Genomic DNA, 19060 nt, shown 5'->3' with positions numbered 1-19060 from the left:
GAATAATTAGAAGTTAATGCAAGATAAGTTACAGCAGCTAACTGAACTCATAGAAGGCCAGTTTCCAACTCCTAATAACTGAATATTTGCCAAATTCTTTTTCAGAAGCTTGGCTGCTCCTAATTAGCTCCATCTGAGGATGAAGGATGAGAAATTTCTGGATTCAAGAAGTGAACAGAAAATTAGGGGCAAACTAAATTTGAAAATATGCATTGTGTTACATGAAACAGATAAGTAAAGCAAAAACCAAGCATGGCAAAACAGGTATGCAGCCGGACCATTTGCAAAGCCAATAAAACAACAAAACATTCAGAAGAGATGAGAAAATAAGGAGGTTTAAAGCTTCTTATGTAAAATGAAATTGCCTTATTTTTAGTAGGCTATGGAAGAAGAATGAGAACTAAGCCCTTTCCTGGTAATGAAATGAAAGCTATCGGCAAGGGGCAGGCTTATGCCATTTAATTAATAAGAGATTTTATCGAAATGCTGCTGAAAATGAAGAGTTGGTAACAGAACAAAGATACAAGCACGAAGATGTAAAGGAGGGAGGGTTTCAGAGGCAGGTTTAGAGACAGGGGTTCTTAGAAAACTACAGAACAATGTGACAGGCTGGCTCCCATTGAGTTCCCGCCTTCACCTTATTTCCCCTAGGGCAAAAGGGGAACTGATATAGCTAACAGACCTATTCGATTGGAACCCCAACTTTGGTTATTAATGCCTCAATTACCGCCACCACTTACCTCCTCCAGGAGCATTTCCCTGGAGGAAACTTCAATGAAGAGATCAGAATGCCATCATATAATCTTGCAGATTCATGTATGAAGCAGAAAGTTTGTACACAGCAAATCACAAGCACTTAAATCTATTTCCTTGATCCAAGAGATAGTTTTGGCTACTCTGTTTAGGATGCTGATTGGACCTTGGGTGAGCACCTCCACCGTGTGACACCCCCTCACAGTTATTCTACTTGAAGAATGGCAACTTTTCCCAGAAGGTGTTTCAGCCAGTCTTCCTTTGTCTTTCCAAGTTGCTCTCCTGCAATGTAATCGGATGGCGAACTTGGAAATGATGCACAATTTGGCTGCCTCCTGCTGGTAGGCACACTCCTAACAGGCATTTGATTGCGGGGTCAGAAATTATCTCCACGCCAACTTGCAGAAATTCTTAGGAATGCTGAACATGTGTGAGGAAGCATTGGTGATGAGACTTTTAAGAATGCTCTGAACAAGAGGAAAATAAGTGAGTACTGTGAAGACATGCTACAGCATCCTGGTAAGGACAGTGGACACAAGAATCCTTCCTTATCGAGTAACAAAGTACCTCCATGACTACAACCAACATGTCTTTTAGGCTGAGTGATGTTGTTGTAGAGGCCTACACTGTTAACATGTTGTTAACAGTTAGTGAGCTAAGTTATGAGATAAGCAGTTTTGCTGTTTATTTTATGCAAAATGTTGCTAATATGCCAAGTAAATTCATTTGACAGAACACTTGTCATTTAAAATTCAAGCTTTCAAGAATTCCATAATTGACATTTATTGGGATTAAGTATTTTTTCCATTCCATGTTACAAATATAGCTGAGTTCACTTCATAAAATACACGTCATCACCAAACAATAAAGTGTACTTGGCAATAACAGCCTATGACTATGAAACATGTTCCGATGATAATTCCAAATTTTAAAAAAGGAATGTTAAACAGTTACTTAAAAATGCATGAATGTTTGTTAAAATACCTAAGGAAGAAATATTAATTGAATTCATGCACACACACCAATAATTTAAAACCTGCGTTTTCATTGCTCCTTTCATGACCTCAGAACATTATGAAATACTTTTGAAATGTAGTTATTGTTGTGAGATAAGTAAAGATGCAGGTAAACTGTTACAAGGGTGCCCCTCTTAGTTATATAGTTTGTAGGATTGTTAGTAATATGACAGCCAATTTCTGCACTGCAGGGTTTCACAAACGTTAAAAAAGATAATGATCAGAAAATCTGGTTTAGTAACAACAGTTCCTTAATCTTCCCAAATCGTGCCTGGTATATTCTGTGTTCTCCTGAGCGGGAAGGCAGAGCCTGGAGTCAAGTGTACCAAGTCGGCAGGCACCAAGGAAGCCTGGAGTCCAGACTCTATTGGAAACAAGTACATCCATTGGTGTACATACTGTAGTATTGGCTCAGGTCATGTGCTCAACTCTTTAGACTGGGTCATTTCTAGCCTTATATTAACATGATTTGCAACCTGAACCGTTTTATCAGTTAGAAATGTTACTCACAACATTGACAGCCCTGATGATATCACTGGCCTTTTAATTCAGCTTTGATTTTTTTTAATTAATTGAATGATAGTTGAAATACACAAAGGAACTCTTCACATCAGTGCAGGCTGATTCAATGAAATCCTAACCTATTGCTTGTTGATCCGAGCAAGTGTTCTGAGTAACTGATAAATTAATTGTAACATCCACATCTTCAACTGTGCATTTAGAGTGCTTTCTCGACTTCCCGTAAGACAAGTTTCTTGTCAATTAATTGCCCACATGGTTTTCAGCCGCTGGAGTCTCCAGTTACTGAGATTAGATGGAAGTAGACATTTTACTCTCCAGAGTCTGGATACAGTCAGTCGCATGCTGCCACAACTTTTTATCTAAAATGCACAGACAGAAATTTGAAACAAATCTGTGACTGAATTTCCTCCCTACCAAGCTCTTTCACCTGTGTACTGGGGAGAAAAAAATTGCCCCTAAATATTGTAATGTTAAGAGCTCTTCTGGTGCAGTGGTAAAGTTTCCAACCCTGGGTCATAAGGCTTGGTTTCAAGGCCCATCTGCTCGAAATAGGTATCATAACATGACAGAACAGATTGATTAAAAATATCAATACCCTAAAATGAGGAATATATCTCCCTTTGTGCATTTTTTGGAGCACCTTTTAACATGGATCATGTTTCAGCAAAATTCTGAAGGGCATTTTGTTACACTAAAGACACTACATTAATACAACTTGCTAAAACAGAATTTTGTTATAATAAATACCCATTAGGCATTCGAATTAATAGATGAAATCTTGTTATGGTGTTTGGAGGTGGGGTGGTTTCACCTGCTGGCTGGAGAGCTGCAGGGCACCAACGATGCCTTGCTGTGGGAAGGTTGGCTAAACCACTAGCCAATCAAATCGTTGGAGTGACAACCAGCCAGCCTTCTGTGGGAATCAAGATCTCGGGGAGAGGGAGATCCTGCCAAGTGATAGCTTCCAACCTGTCAGAGGGCACCAGCTCTTGTACTCGCAACACTCTGTAAAGGTTGACGCTGCTACTGGCAGTACAGATACCAAAGTCCCAGGATTCCAGAGGTCCTCAGCTACAAATTACCGATGTGGGGGCTCATATGGGGATCAGGGAGCGGGGAGGTAGGAAGCAAGGGCAGGAGGGAGATAGCTAGCAGTGGACAAGCCACTCCCCACCCTGCAACACCATCCCAATGTCTAGTTTGCAAATCCCTTGTCTTTGGTGAAGGGACTCCACCCCTCCAGGTGACCCACATGGTTTCAGCTGTCATACATCCAACACGAACACAGGCCTGTTTGCCACTGAGTCAATCCCTGCAACAACGGGAAGGTTGACTAAGGTCCTTCCCTCGTTTAATTAAATTCTATTGGAAACAAAATGGCAATGGGATACAGATACACCCACCACCCCAAAGATAAATGCCCTTCCTGCTATAAAGCTCAACAGAGAGAGCAAAAGATTCCACCCAATAATTCTACTTTGCTCCCAGATGAATAGCTTCAATTTCTGCGAAGTGTTTAAATTCTAAACAATCCTTAACTCAAAAAACAGAATCAATGTGTTCACCCTGGGCAGGTGAAGATGAGGAAATTATGGATCTAATTATCTCAGAATTTCATGGGGACCTGCCCAATAAGAGTACAGCTGCCAGAAGCAGGATGTAAGACAGCTGGTCCAACTCTGCCATGATCCTGACCTTTTTGAGCAAGTAAGGTGGATAAAGCCTACTGGGCAGACACCCAATGGGGAACAGTACTGGTTTCGGGCGAGATGCACAAAATCAGACGCCCCAGTATTAAATATATTGGTATTAAATTTTCAAAGTGCTCTGAATCAGCCGAACAAAGGCAGATCAGGGTGTAGGTTTGCTCGCTGAGCTGGAAGGTTAGTCTTCAGACATTTCGTCACCACACTCAGTAACATCTTCAGTGAGCCTCTGGATGAAGCACTGGTGGTGTAGCCCGCTTTCTCTTAATGTGTTTGGGTTTCGTTAGGTAGGTGATGTCATTTCCTGTGGTGATATCATTTCCTGTGGTGATATCATTTCCTGTTCTATTTCTTGGGGGTGATAAATGGGGTCCAAGTCAATGTGTTTGTTGAAAGACAGATCAGACATTTGGAAGGGTTTAGAGAAGGTGACAGAATAGACACTACTTCCAACCTTACAGTTAGTTGTCCTGCCTCTCAACATCTCACTTTCACTTGATGTCTACTTCCCCACTATGGTTGATGGACAGTTGGAATTGCAAACCATTGTCCTCGCCATCATTAATAAGTGACAATACAAAGATAGGTGATGGGTCAGGTAGTATTGAGTAGGCACGGAAGCTGAAGAAAGATTCAGACAGGTTAGGAATTCGGACAAAGAAGTGGCAGATGAAATACAATTGGGAAAGTATGAGGTCCTACACTTTGGTAGGAAGAATAGAGGCATGGACTATTTTCTAAATGTGGAGAAAATTCAGAAATCTGAAGTGCAAAGAGGCTTGGGAGTCCTAATTTAGAATTCTGTCAAGGTAAACTTGCAGGTTGAGTTGGTAGTTAGGAAAGCAAATGCATGTTGTCATTCATCTCAATAGGACTAAAATATAAAAGCAGGCATGTACTTCAGCGGCTGTATAAAGCTCTGATCAGATCACACTTAGAGTCTTGTGAGCAAATATAGGCTCCAGGAAGGATGCAAGGGAGGTTCATGAGAAGGATCCCAGGAATGAAAGGCTTAACATATAAGGAACATTTGAGCAATCTGGGACTATACTCGATGGGGTTTAGAAGGATTGAGGGGGGACGGGATCTAATTGAAACTTACAGAATATTGAAAGGCCTGTTCAGAGTGGACATTGGAAAGATGTTTCCATTGGCAGGAGAGGCGAGGACCCGAGAACACAGCCTTGGAGAAAAGGCGGACACAGGTCATTGTGTATTTTTAAAACAGAGATAGATAAGTTCTTGACTGTCAAGGGGATCAAAGATTACATGGAAAAAGGAAGAAAATGGGGTTGAAAAACCTATCAGCCATAATTGAACGATGAGAGCAGACTCCATGGGCCGAATGGCCTAATTTTTGCTCTGATGTTTTATGACACACACACACACACACACACACACACACACACACACACACACACACACACACACACACACACACACACACACACACACACACACACACACACATTCCTACACACACTCACTCTCACATGCACACGGACACAGATACACACAGACGCGCACACAGACACCCACACACACCCTTATAGACACACAGACTCCCAGACATGCACCCCCTCACAGACTTAAGACTCTGCACTCACTACACACACACACACTTTCTCACACTCACAACCCCCACCCCAGACAGACACACACACAGACAGACAAAGACCCACATGCACACATATATATTGTGTGTGGTGAATTTTTTTGGTACTTTCAGAGTTACATTGCACTTTGCTCAAAAACCACATACATTCATGTAGAACTCTAAGCTCAAAAACTGCATGAATTTATGTAAAACTCTGTTATCTCACTTTTTAGATTGGAATCAATCTAAACATCAGGTCATAGACAGAGAACACAGGGGCTAACACCTTCAACATATTGTCTTAGCTATCACCATTGTTAACAGCTAACCCGAGAATGCAACTTTAAATAAAACGATTTTGTGATTTACACATGAAAGAAGTGAAACTATCACTGTATTCTAACAGATGAAAGGCTTAACAGACAATCAATTCTTCAATGTATAATTTCAGTTACATCACACTGCAAATTTTTGCTATAAATTCTGTATTACGATCGAGCCCTCCACAATCACCTGATGAAAGAGCGTCGCTCCGAAAGCTAGTGTGCTTCCAATTAAACCTGTTGGACTATAACCTGGTGTTGTGTGATTTTTAATTTTGTACACCCCAGTCCAACACCGGCATCTCCGAATTATAAAATACTAAAATAGTTTAAACAAAACAATATCAAGTTACAGCACACTAAAAGGTCATGCTATCATTAATACAATTTTCCTCCTATTTTATCATCCAGCCTTATTAGCACATTCATCTCTTCTTTTCTTGTCCATACTTATTGAGTTTTTGCTTACATGTTTCTATGTCATTTGCCTTAAGCTTTCTTAATATTTCGTAAAATATATTCTCCCAAAGTTGGAGAGAATATTGTTTCTTGCTTGGGGCTTTAAGGTAAAGCTTAAAATGTTAATGGATATTCTGTTAGCTATTCCTAGATATTTTTAAATAGTTATAAAGAACATCAAATTGATTTCTATTAGATTGGTATGAAATCTTTTGTTAGTTTTAAGAATAGCCATATACCTTTTCACGTGAAATGTATTGCTTAACTTCTGTTAATAAAATAGTAAAATTTGTAAAGCATCTCATTTAAGTTTTTCCTGATATAACTCCTACAAACCCTACTCTCTACATACTCCTTAAATGAAGTAGTATATTTTCAGGAGAGACTAATCATAGACTATTAAAATATCTGGGGTATTTATAGTATAGCTAAGGTTTATTAAATTGTGCAGGCAATTTGAAGGAAGGTATTATTCTTAGGCATAATTTTCCCTGTGGGCTGGTTAACTAAATTAGCTCCAAATAAGAGTTAAAAGTTATAAATCTCTTCATTCTTTCAAGTAGATTATTCTTTATTCCTACCACTCTAAATAAATAGGTTGTGGGACCTGCGTTTGATTCCACTCTCGAGCGACTATCTGTGTGATGGCTGCGCATTCTACCCATGCATTTCTTCCGGGTGCTCCAATTTCCTTCCACAGTCCAATGTTATGCAGGTTATGTGGATTAGCAATGGGAAACGCGGGGTTGCAGGGATAGAGTGGGGAGGGGTGGGGGGTGGAGTTGGGGCGGGGGGGAGCGGGTTGTGTAGGACTGGGTGGAATGTTCCTCAGAGGGTTGGTATGGACTCCATGGGCTGAACGGCTTGTATCCATAGGGATTCTATGATACTATGACTTCACATACCTTTTCACCATGACTTGGGTGAGAGAAGAGACGTCTGTGCTGAATTCAAATCAGTCACGGGAATTGAACCTGTGCTGTTAACCTCAATCTGCATCACAAATCAGTCATCCAGCCAACTCAGCTAACTGACCCTCAGAAAGATCCAGAAGTATAAGAACAAAAGATGGGTCTGTAAGCTACTTATACAAATCCCATCAATAGAGTTAACTAAAATATGGAAGATAATGTCCAGATTCCAGAATATCAAAAGCAGTGTGCCTCATGGTGAACTATGCTCTGGTAAGCAAAACCAAGGTACACTAGCTGAAAAGACAGCTCTCGCTGGGTGACATTGACCCACAAGTTCAGAAGCTGGAGGATGTTGGCAAACAGCTGATGCAGAATGACCAAGGATTTGAAACAAACAGATGCAAAGCTGCTGAAAAAAAACATACAATAGAAGCCAGAGTCACCTGAGCCCAGGAGTCCCTCTGCTGCAATGCTCAAGTGCTGCAGATCAAGAATTACTCTTAAGCCACAAATGATCATATCAACTAACCCAACAACAAGCCTTTCCATAACATTGCTGCAAGGAATTTGCCATCTCTCAGGTCATCTCTTTCCCAGGGAAAGAGGGTTTCAGCTGGTCCTGTCTTGTCTGATGATGCTTTCATTTGACAATCAGACTTGGGAACAACTAGCACAGAAATTACAACGTAATATGAGCAAATAATGGAGAACTTAGCTGGAAATCTCACTGAACAGGGGAATGTATAAATTGAAAGTTTGTTCGAACAATTACAGTGTAGACTCTATTTGTCATTAAAATGGCAGGCTTAACAGACATTTTTCATGTTAGTATTTGTTCCAAATTTCAAGGGAATAAAATTACAGTTCATAAGTTTCTTTTTAAACTACAACATTTCAATGGCACATTACAGCTAGAAATTGTAAATAGCTGTACACTATTGGTTAAGTTTTCCCCATTCACACAGTTTACAGTGTCTGCTGACCAGTTGAAAAAACAAAGCTATTTTGATGAATTCAACAGTGTGAGATGTGGATCTAGATGATGTAAGGCTGAGGAATGAGGGAGAAAATAGAATGTGACGTGAACCTAAACTTGTGATTAGGAATCTGTGCAACTTGAATGTTGACAAAGATCACAAATATACACATGGAATGAAGTAGCTTACTAAGTTAACATCATCAAGGTGGAGTGCTTTGTGTATTTGACAATGCTCCAACAAAGTGCCTTTGGACCTTTTACTATATTAAAAGCATTACATGAAAGCAAATTGTTGCTGCAATGTGTGGAGTTTTACATAAACTAAATTTTTATAGACACATTTACCATCAGTTTGCACAGCTTAATATCAATCTGTAGTCTGGCATCGTAAAAATAGCAGTACTTGTTCATAAACATTACTGGCATATTTGCCAATAAATATTGTATAACCTAAGATAAATCCAGTTATGGAACCAACTGCTGGTACTGGATGTGTGTGTCTGGAGTCCAAAGATGGCAAAATGGCCTGTCATACAAATGACTCACTTAAGTAGATGACGGCAGAGGTGGACGTGATCTAGATAGAGGTGAATGTGAGTACTACAGATGCTGGAGATTAGAGTCAAGAATGTGGTGCTGGAAAAGCACAGTGGGTCAGGCAGCATCCAAGGAGCAGGAAAATCAACATTTCGGGCAAAAGCCTTTCATTCCTGATTCTACCTGACCTACTTTGCTTTTCCAGCACTACGGTCGTGACCTATATAGACTTCAGTTAGGTGTTCAACAAGATTCCTCATGATAGACTGTTTAGCAAAGTTAGATCACATGGAATACAGGAAGAACTAGCTATTTGGATATAGAACTGGCTCGAAGGCAGGAAGACAGAGCATGGTGTTGAAGGATTGTTTTTCAGACTTGGGGCCTGTGACCAGTTGGGTGCCACACGGATCGATTTTGGGTCGGCTGCTTTTCATCATTTATATAAATGAGTTGGGTGTGAACATAGGAGGTATAGTTAGTAAGTTTGCAGATGACACCAAAATTGGAGGTGTATTGGACAGGGAAGATGATTATCTCAGAGTACAATAGGATCTTGATCAGATGGGCCAATGGGTCGAGGAGTGGCAGATAGAGTTTAATTTAGATAAACATGAAGTGCGGCATTTTGGAAAGGCAAAAGGACGCTTAATGGTAAGGTCCTAGGGATGGCTGGCGATCAAAGAGACCATGGAATGCAGATTCATAGTTCCTTGAAAGTCGCAGGTATATAGGATAGTGAAGAAGGTGTTTGGTATACTTTCCCTTATTCATCAAAGCATTGAGTATAGGAGTTGAAAGGTCATGTTGCAGCTATATAGGGTTGGTTAGGCCACTTTTGGAATATTGTATACAATTCTGATCTCCTTCCTTTGGGAAGGATGTTGAGAAACTTGGAAGGGTTCAGTAAAGACTTACAAAGATTTTGCCAGGTTTGGAGGTTTGAGATATAGGGAGACGCTGAATAAGCTGGGGCTGTTTTCCCTGGAGCACCTGAGGCTGTGGGGTGACCTTGTAGTGGTTTATAAAATAATGAAGGACATGGATAGGGTAAATAAACAAGGTCTTTTCTCTGGGATGGGGGAGTGCAGAACTAAAGGAGATAGGTTTAGGGTGAGAGGGAAAGATTTAAAAGGGACCTACGAGGCAACCTTTTCACGCAGAGGGTGCTGCATGCATGGAATAAGGAAGTGGTGGAGGCTGGTACAATTACAACATTTAGTAGCTATCTGGATGGGTATATGAATAGGAAAGGTTTAGAGGGATATGGGCCAAGTTGTGGCAAATAGGACTAGATTTATTTAGGATATTTGGTCAGCATGAACGGGTTGGACTGAAGGGTCTGTTTCCGTGCTGTACATCTCTATGACTCTATGTAAAAAGGATTGGGAGGCAATAGAGCTAACTCAGTACACACAGAACAGAAAAATATCATGTGCTCGAAACAGTTACTCAAAACAGTTACTATCCAGTCACCAAGTTCACATGAGAAGTTAGTGTGTCAGATAAACATCTGGTCCATTCATAGTAGCTGTGACTGATTCTGTGGGTCTCTGAGAATTATATAATCATGTTCAGTGTTTCCTCATACTTTGGAATAATGTTTCAAGTAAAATATGCAGGTCATTATTGGGCTGCCATTATAGAAAGCTGATAGATGAATCAGTGAAGCATGGTCACATACTTAGATGATAAGGGAATGATTTTTTTTAATATATAAGTAGTTTATGCAGATTGTAATCATTTGCCACTTTGCATGACACAATTTTAAAACTCACATTGTGAAGTATTTGACCAATATGGTAGTAAGTGGTAGAACTGATCAAAACTTTGAGCTCGCACGTAAAATTGGACTTGTTGGTTCATTTCGGTCTTTTGCTGTTTCCTTTGTATAAATAGCAAGTCACCTTTAGCTACCTAAACATTATAGAACTTGTTGGACATGCACATTAATTGTTCACTAAACTCCCTGCAGGAAAGAAAGGCTGTAAAATAACAATGAAACTAGCTTTATAATGATCTGAAAACTGTTAATGCAATACTAATTAACTTTTCTCTCCCCTGGGGATGAACAATTTTAAAATTGTTCAATTGTATCATATTAATATCTCTAACAGTTTATGACTTTCAGTGGAGATGGTGGCATAGTGGTAATGTCACTGAATTAATAATGCCATGAAGAAATGCCTTCATGAAGAAAATCTGCTATCCTTACCTGGTCTGGCCTCAATGTGGCTCTTGACTCACAGCATTTTGTTTGATTCTTAATTGCCCTCTGAATTTAGTCCAGGGGCAAATAGGGATGGGCAACAAATGCTGGCCTTTCCAGCAACACACTCATTCTTTTTTTAAAATTTTGGCTTGTTTCTTGTTTATCATTTCCATCCCTTTGTCTCTGACTCCATATCCAAGCCAGCAATCACACCTCACTGCTTAAACCAACTGAGCTGGTATGAGTCCGAATCATATTGCAATAAGTTGATTAAAAGAATGTGCATTTGGCATCAGGCTTTTGTAAGGAGCTGTGACTTCAACAAGGCTTCAATTTTAAAATGGAAATTGAAGGCTGACTGAATTTATACAGCAGCTTCCATAGCATAGGTCAGTAATTTTCTCACTGTGTTCTAGTACTGATTTTAGTAGGTAAGCAGAGTGTGAAACTAACAATTGGAGCAAGAATTGCATGAAAATTGCCAACAACATCCAATTATATAGCACTATAAGCATTAAAATATTCTCAAAGTTTTTCCACAGTTTGACAGGCAAAATTAGGAGTCAGCCAGGAATGGAAGGATCATGAATGCGACCAGAAAGTATTCAAAAAGTACACAAAAGTTTATTTATTGAGTTGGACAGTCTCACTGGTTCAGAGAGAGTAGATTTGGGCCTTAATCACTGGAGGACCACCAATGCTAAGATTAAAAAGCACAGAAGATGTAGTCCACAGCACAACGTTCAGGGATAGAGACATGAAATCGATGATTACAGGAGATTTCAAAAATGATGATGAGAAAACCTGGAGATGTTTAAAAGATAAAGATGAGAAATTTCCAAAGTAATTTGTTGAAGGTTGGGGGTGCCAATATAAATTTGTAAGATTTGGGGTGGGGTTAAGGGCAAGACAGAGAAGGAACAGAATGATTCTATGCAGCTCAGGTTATGTTTGGCAGAATTGCACTCGATGAAGGGCGCTACATGGGACAGCAGCAAAGATAATATTGCAGCACTCAAATTTTTAAGTAACATGCTTGGCATAAGAGTTTCAATTACATACCAGTAGAAACAGAGTTGGGCAGTAATGCACAGCTGAAAGAACACGTACAGGCAATAAGGCAGAATTGAGGCATTTCATCACTGGATTTTTGGATGAGGTAGAATTGTCGATCTCTGTTACCTCAGGAATTCAAAATATGGCAGGGATTTTTGCTCAGGGTTAAACTACTACTGAAACTAAGCTTTGGTGCTAATTATTTTCTTAATCATGCCACAACAATGTACTGTTGCCTTTGATTAATCAATTAAGAGAATGGCAGCGACTAAATCAGGCTATAATGTCAATGAGTAAGAGAATACATCCCTAAAGAGTTTTGGATATCACACACTGCAAGTGAGGTGAAGAAAGGAAAGCAGTTAGACTTGCGGGAGTTTCAAATGGAAGCCTCTCAGGAACCACTTATTTTGTACCTGAAATGCAACTTTTGGGCTGCAGTGTGCCCATTGTCAGTACAGACAGTCCACAGACTCTGGTATATCAATATTATTTGATAAATCTGGTATATGAGTGTTTCTGTCTACTGAAATGTCTTCACTGAAAAATACTCTGCAGAGATAATAGAGAGATTATGAGCTGATCAAGTCATGAGCTGATCAAATAGACAACCTGGGTTTGAACCTAGGAATTGCAGCAATCAAAAAACAGCTGCAGTTTGCACAAAGCTTCAATAAATCTGTGAATATGCATTTTCTACAAAACCACACACACAGGCCTTCCAATACCTCCAGCTATTTTTGTTTCCTCTGATTGTGTTCATTATAGCAGAAAAATGCCTTCAGAGGATTACAATCAATCAATCTGCATTGATCATAATACACCTCACCATATTTATACTTTTTCAATGTGGACAACACTAAAGAGGAAGATAACTGTATCTTAATTAACATAAACATTTAATCATAGAGAGCAGTCAGGGACTGCTCAACTGCTGACTGCATTTTCGCAAATCACGTTTCTGTCATTCTTCACCTGTAAACCAGCAAGTCATTTTAGTGTTTGCATTTGCAATTAACCTACAAATGCAGTCACTGTTAAATAATTGTTGCTAGTACTTCCAGCTTTCGAGGAGTGTAACAGAAAAATCAGTAAACCTGGTGCAAAACTTGGTCATTCTTAAAAATGCAGCAAAGACAAAATGCATTTCTTAACCCTTTAATTATGGACACTTGTTGGCATGCTGCACCCACAGGTCGTTCTGTTATAACACATTTCATTAATGTGAATTCACCGTAACGCAATAGAGTACTATTTCTAAAGCGCAAACCTTTAAAACGTGCTGGCTGTAACACGATTACATCGCAAACATTTGAGCGCTGTTTGTAAAGTACGACTTTTCTATAATGCGGGGTTGCACAAGAATGCAACTATCGCATTATAGAGGAACTACCTGTGATTGCAAATGTTTACCATGAAGTACTTGATACTGGGCAGAATGTACTAGCCCTGACATTTTCAGATGGGTGTTTAGAAGGCAAACACCAAATGTTTACATTCTTGACATTTTCTAATACAAAATTTTTCTGGGTTTGATGTAGAGTAGTTTATGGAACACAGGGATCTCTCCCTGACAGAAACTTCACAATTTTTGCATTTTTACACCCATATGTGCAGCAGCTAAAAGCTGTTGTCCAATTTACACCACAACAAAAGAAAATCTTGATGTCTGATATTCCAAATGGAAGCTCATCACTGCAGCAGCGTAGAGAGGAGTTGCATGTTGGAACCATGTGGAAAGCTGGTCAGAGCTGGGTTGCCCTAGAGCAATTTCTAGCTCTAATACAAACAACTGCAGGGACTAATACTTCATTGTTGTTAACTCAAATAATTACTGTCAGTAAAACCACTGCTTATGGCCCATCTCTCATTATACAATATTAGCAATGCTATGCTGAAGTGGAGTGTATCGCTAGAAAAATTAAGTAACATCTGCATCCATAAATAAAAATTATAAACACACAAAATTATGAGGGACCAGAAAAAAAGAATTTTGTAAATTGCATAGCATGTCCACCAACAACCCACATGGAGAAATATTGAATAATTTCTCAGGTTTAAAGGCTTCCTCAGAGTTCTGAATCCAAGTTGTTTCCCTTTCTGATCTTCCACATCAAAACTTGATAAAAATTAGCATACCCACAAATTTAGCAATGCTGTCCATAAATCAAGACTGAAGATCAAGATGCAGATGTGGCAGATGCCAAAAGGTGGCATTTGGTTGACAGTAATGAAGGATTCATTGAGAAAATCCAACTATTTTCTCAGTACATTTCATAATGCAGCAAATAGTGCTGAAGTCTTTTAAGTTGTTTCTATCTACATAGGTTGATTTTTTTTACAATGTGTGTTCTCATTGTGATGGACATTGAGGTTAATCCTTTGTTTCTCCCTTTCTCCAGATGCAGCTTGTATTTCCAATACTTTGCTTTTAACTCATGTGAGCACTCACCCAAAAGACCAAAGCTTCATTCACAGAAATCAGTGAAAAGCTTGCATTTCTCTTACAAACTTCATGCTCTCAAAGTATATAATAACCAATACTTTTGAACTTCAGTCACTACAATAATGGAGTAAAACATCAACCAGTTTTCACACAACATGAAATGACATAAATAACTAGGTAATCTATTTTGGGTGTTGGCTGAGGAATGCATGTCGGTTAATAAACCAGCAGAAATGCCCTACCCTTCTTGCAATAACACTATGATATTGTTCACATTGATCCAAACAAGAATGTAGGACCCAAATTTAATGCTTGATTCAACAGTATGATTTGGAGGTGCCGGTGTTGGACTGGGGTATACAAAGTTAAAAATCACACAACACCAGGTAATAGTCCAATAGGTTTATTTGGAAGCACTAACTTTTGGAGCGCCGCTCCTTCATCAGGCGGTTCGAAGTAGCGCTCGAAAGCTAGTGCTTCCAAATAAAACTACTGGACTATAACATGGTGTTGTGTGATTTTTAACCTTGATGCAAACTAAACACCTCTAACACAACACTTCCTCAGGACTGCAGTGAAATCCAAGAAAAGATACAGTTCTCATCCTATACATTAGGATTCAGAATTAAGGACATAACAATTGAAATCAGTGGAAGCTTCAATGAAATGAAACAAATCCTAATGCAGGACAAATATTGAAGAGTCTTCAGCACTCGCAACATCAATCTTTGTAAGTATTGACTTTGTAAGTATTGTATCGTTTCTGGTCATGCTTGTCACCTTGGACGCAACAGTCTGAACGTGGACGTACTCACTTCTGCATTGCGCATTGTTGCTTCTGGGCTTTAATCAGTTATTCTTCAGTGTCTGAATAAAATCTATTACCTTTAATGTATGCCACTCCTCTTCAAACAAGTGATAAATAGCCATAAAACAGTAAACAGATGCAATGTAAAAATAATTTGGCTTTTTATTTGTAAAATATTTATCTGCTGATATAGTCAGATATGCTAACGAGAAGACATTAAAATTTGCTTATAAAGATAATGAATATTTTTATTACCACAGTAAACCTTTGTGTTTTATGGGAAAGCTCAATTAACTACACAATAATCATAACACAATGGCATATGGAGAACTGTAATAATGTTATGACTATACAGTGCTTTTCACAGCCACATGCTGTCCAAATGCATTTTAAATCAATGAAGTCCAAATGTGAAATGCAATCAATGTTGCAAAGTAAAGCAAACGTGGCCAATCTTTGCACAAGATCGCACAAACAACAATGTGACAGTCACTAGATAATGTTTTTTTTCAAAATTGAAGATGATCAAGAGATAAACATGGCTAGGATGAGAAGAATCCCGTGCTCTTCATTAAATAGAGCCGTGGGATTTTATTTTTGCACTCACAAGAGGGTAGCCTGATCTTGAGTTAACATTCTATCTGAGTAAGGGGACTTTCAACTGTGCAGCATTCCCTCTGTACTGCATTGGAGTGTTAGTCAGGATTTTGTGTTCAATTCCCTGGGTAAGCAGCTGGAAGATGCCTGATGAATGAATAGGTATAGATCTGGCATGTGGAAACAAACAATTAAGGCAAATAGCTAAGAGTGTTAACTGGGTGAAAAGTTCTTTCATTGCATATGACTGATATATTTGACAAGTTCATATCTCTCCATAATGCTTCATTTAAGTCAAACATTATCTTACATAGTGAGAAGTTTCAAAGCCAGGGTTTTGCAAAGAACTTGTGGGCAGAATTTGCCACTCCCTTGAGCAATGTGAACAAAGACAAGAAAAGTTGGAAAAATGAAAAATGAAAAAATTCAGAACCTCGACATCAATAAAGCAATTTAGAATTTTCCACTTCGAGTTTAAACAGTGAACTTAAAATCTCATTAAATGACCTTACTTCCATTGATTTGCACTTCATTAATAGACCAACTCAGGTTACTTCTAATTGGCTTCCAATTTTCCTCTCCTTCCCTGAGACGTTGGACACAAATTCCCACATGGTAATCCACAAACCCAGGCAAATGCTCTGTGGACATGATTTCAAATCTCACCCCAGCGACTGGGAGAGGTTAAATGATGAGATTAGATTAGATTCCCTACAGTATGGAAACAGGCCCTTCAGCCCAACAAGTCCACACCAACCCGTCGAAGAATAACCCACTCAGACCCATTCCCCTACGCTACATTAATCCCTGACTAATATACCGAACACACTATGGGCAATTTAGTATGGCCAATTCACCTAACCTGCACACCTTTTAGATGTGGGGGGAAACCAGAGCACCCGGAGGAAATCCATGCAGACACAGGGAGAACGTGCAAACTCCACATAGACAGTCACCCGAGGTGGAAATCGAACCAGGTCCCAGGGGCAGTGAGGCAGCAGTGCTAACCACTGAGCCACCGTGCGGAGCCACATTTAAAGCATTGAATAATTCTGGAATTGAAAACTGTTGTCAGTAATGGTAAACATGAAACTATGGACTGGGGTTACAAAAAAAAAAACATCTGGTTCACTCATTCACCTTTAACTGGCCTGGTTTGCTTGTGACTCCAGGCCCACAGTAAAGTAGTTGAACTGCCTGAAGCGCCCGAGCAAGCCACTCAATGCATGGGGCATTTAAGAATGGGTAACAAATGCTGTTGCTGCTGGCGATGCCTACATAAAAATCACTACTCATGCCAACATTTTATGATTCTAAAGCATGTTCATGGAAAATGAATAAGTCTTGATTTAAAGTTCAAAACAAGATAAAATAACAATGAGAAAAGAGTTAACAAGGTCATTTACGCACGTACTGTGCAGCTCTAAATGTTGCTGGATGAAGATGCCAGATCAAATGACATTTCATTCCAAAACAAACATGTACACCACCCTAAACCAAAATAATATTAAAACTGAATTTTAAAATTCTTTGGTTTAGTAAAAGCATCCCTACATGGTCTGTCAATGTTATCACCTCCTTAGATTAAACAGTGAACAAATAAAGCCAGTTATTGAAAAGGAAATCTCTATACTTTCCCAGCACATCTGATCCCACAAGAATAATCTAATAGGATTTGTTAAGGATCCACAAACAATTTCTTTTGAAAAATTAGCAAATATTGATCAAGGATGAGACTGAAAATGTATTTTTTAAGAATGTGGCAGATGATTCATATTCCCAGCTAATTTGCAAGGCTCATTTAGTTTCTTTTTAACAGGTTCACTGAACAGCCAGCAATGGATTGTCACATTACATTAATGATATCCAGTGCTCTAGTTAAAATACTTTCACTTTGAATACTTTTCATGGTCCAATTTGTTTTAATACTCACCAGCAGGAAAAGCATGATACTGTGGAAAGAAGTAAAACTATTTGCGATTTTAAGCAGTTTTACTTGTTGCTGAAAGGTTGACCGCCCATGTAGAAAATGCACCCAGAAACTTAATTTTCTCAAGAATGTTTGATTGGAGAGTTGTTAGGTGGCAGAAAAATTGCCTGAAGATCAAATTTTCATCCTGTATTACCTCATTGCATTTTCCAATAAGGTGTCCATAAACTGGACTGATATATTTTCTGGTACAGGGCACGTGTGAGAGTTTATTGCACTTTAATCTGCATTCAAAATTTCACAGACGTTACACAAATTCACAATATTTCCATTTACAACTGCAAACGGCTTGATAAAGCAACTTTAATATACAGAAATAGTCCCAAGGCACTTGGTGGAAGTGGGATTAGTGAAAATCATACAATTTGACTTCCATCTGCTCCGGTAACTGCAACAGCTAAGTTCAAGTCCAAAGGATTGGTTTTCATCTGCAATTGATTAAATGGTCAGGGATGGGCAAATGCAAAATCCATTAATGGGAACACTTTTCAGATGCATGACACCTTAATTCCAAAACAAAATATATTGCAAAAGCAGGAGAACGCAAGTTAAAGGAAGTTGTGATCAATTTGTATAGTTCTCTGGTTAGGTCAGTCTGCAGCTTGAGCGCTGTGTCCAGTTCTGATTGCACCGTGAAAGGGGAAAAATTCATATATTGGAGTCAGCGCAGAGGAGAATCACCAGTCCAATTCCTAATGACAGGTATTTGGGTTGTCAAGAAAAAAATTGAAGAATCTTAGCTCAAAAGAAGGTGTCTGAGAAGCACACATGGCAATAAACAGTATGGAAAAGTAACTTGGAATATCTATGTTAAATTAAGGGTTCAAACAAGGAGACTTGTAAAAGTTAACTTCACATCTTATACCACAGAATCGTTATAATGCAGGAGATCATTTGACTCATAATTTCTGTACTGACTAAGCTTCTCAGAAGGTGGCAAATGTTTGGAAGGGAGAACTGGAAACATTCAAGATGTAATTAATTACACTGATGGGAAGATGTCTGGTTGCTCAGGATGGGTGAATCAAGATGGATTCATCCCTAGTGTAAAAAAGCTCAACATTCCAAATCACAAACAGAAGAAACAAATTCAGTGTCATTAAAATTATAAGTGAACTAAAACAGATTGTTCGAGCTTAATGATT

The 19060-nt window shown here is 39.0% G+C and overlaps 1 protein-coding gene across 16 annotated transcripts in view; it reads right to left on the bottom strand.

Annotated features, from left to right (window-relative positions):
• LOC122541861 (calcium-activated potassium channel subunit alpha-1) overlaps positions 1 to 19060 on the bottom strand; it is an 847529-nt gene that overhangs the window by 597447 nt on the left and 231022 nt on the right. The gene's annotated exons all lie outside the window — the stretch shown is intronic.

Source organism: Chiloscyllium plagiosum, unplaced genomic scaffold (assembly GCF_037043375.1).
Source record: "Chiloscyllium plagiosum isolate Xiang-an unplaced genomic scaffold, Cpla_swu_hap1 HiC_scaffold_43, whole genome shotgun sequence".
NCBI classification, from domain to species: Eukaryota; Metazoa; Chordata; class Chondrichthyes; order Orectolobiformes; family Hemiscylliidae; genus Chiloscyllium; species Chiloscyllium plagiosum.
The sequence above is the reverse complement of the archived record's forward strand: the minus strand, read 5'-3'. Positions and strand labels throughout refer to the sequence as shown.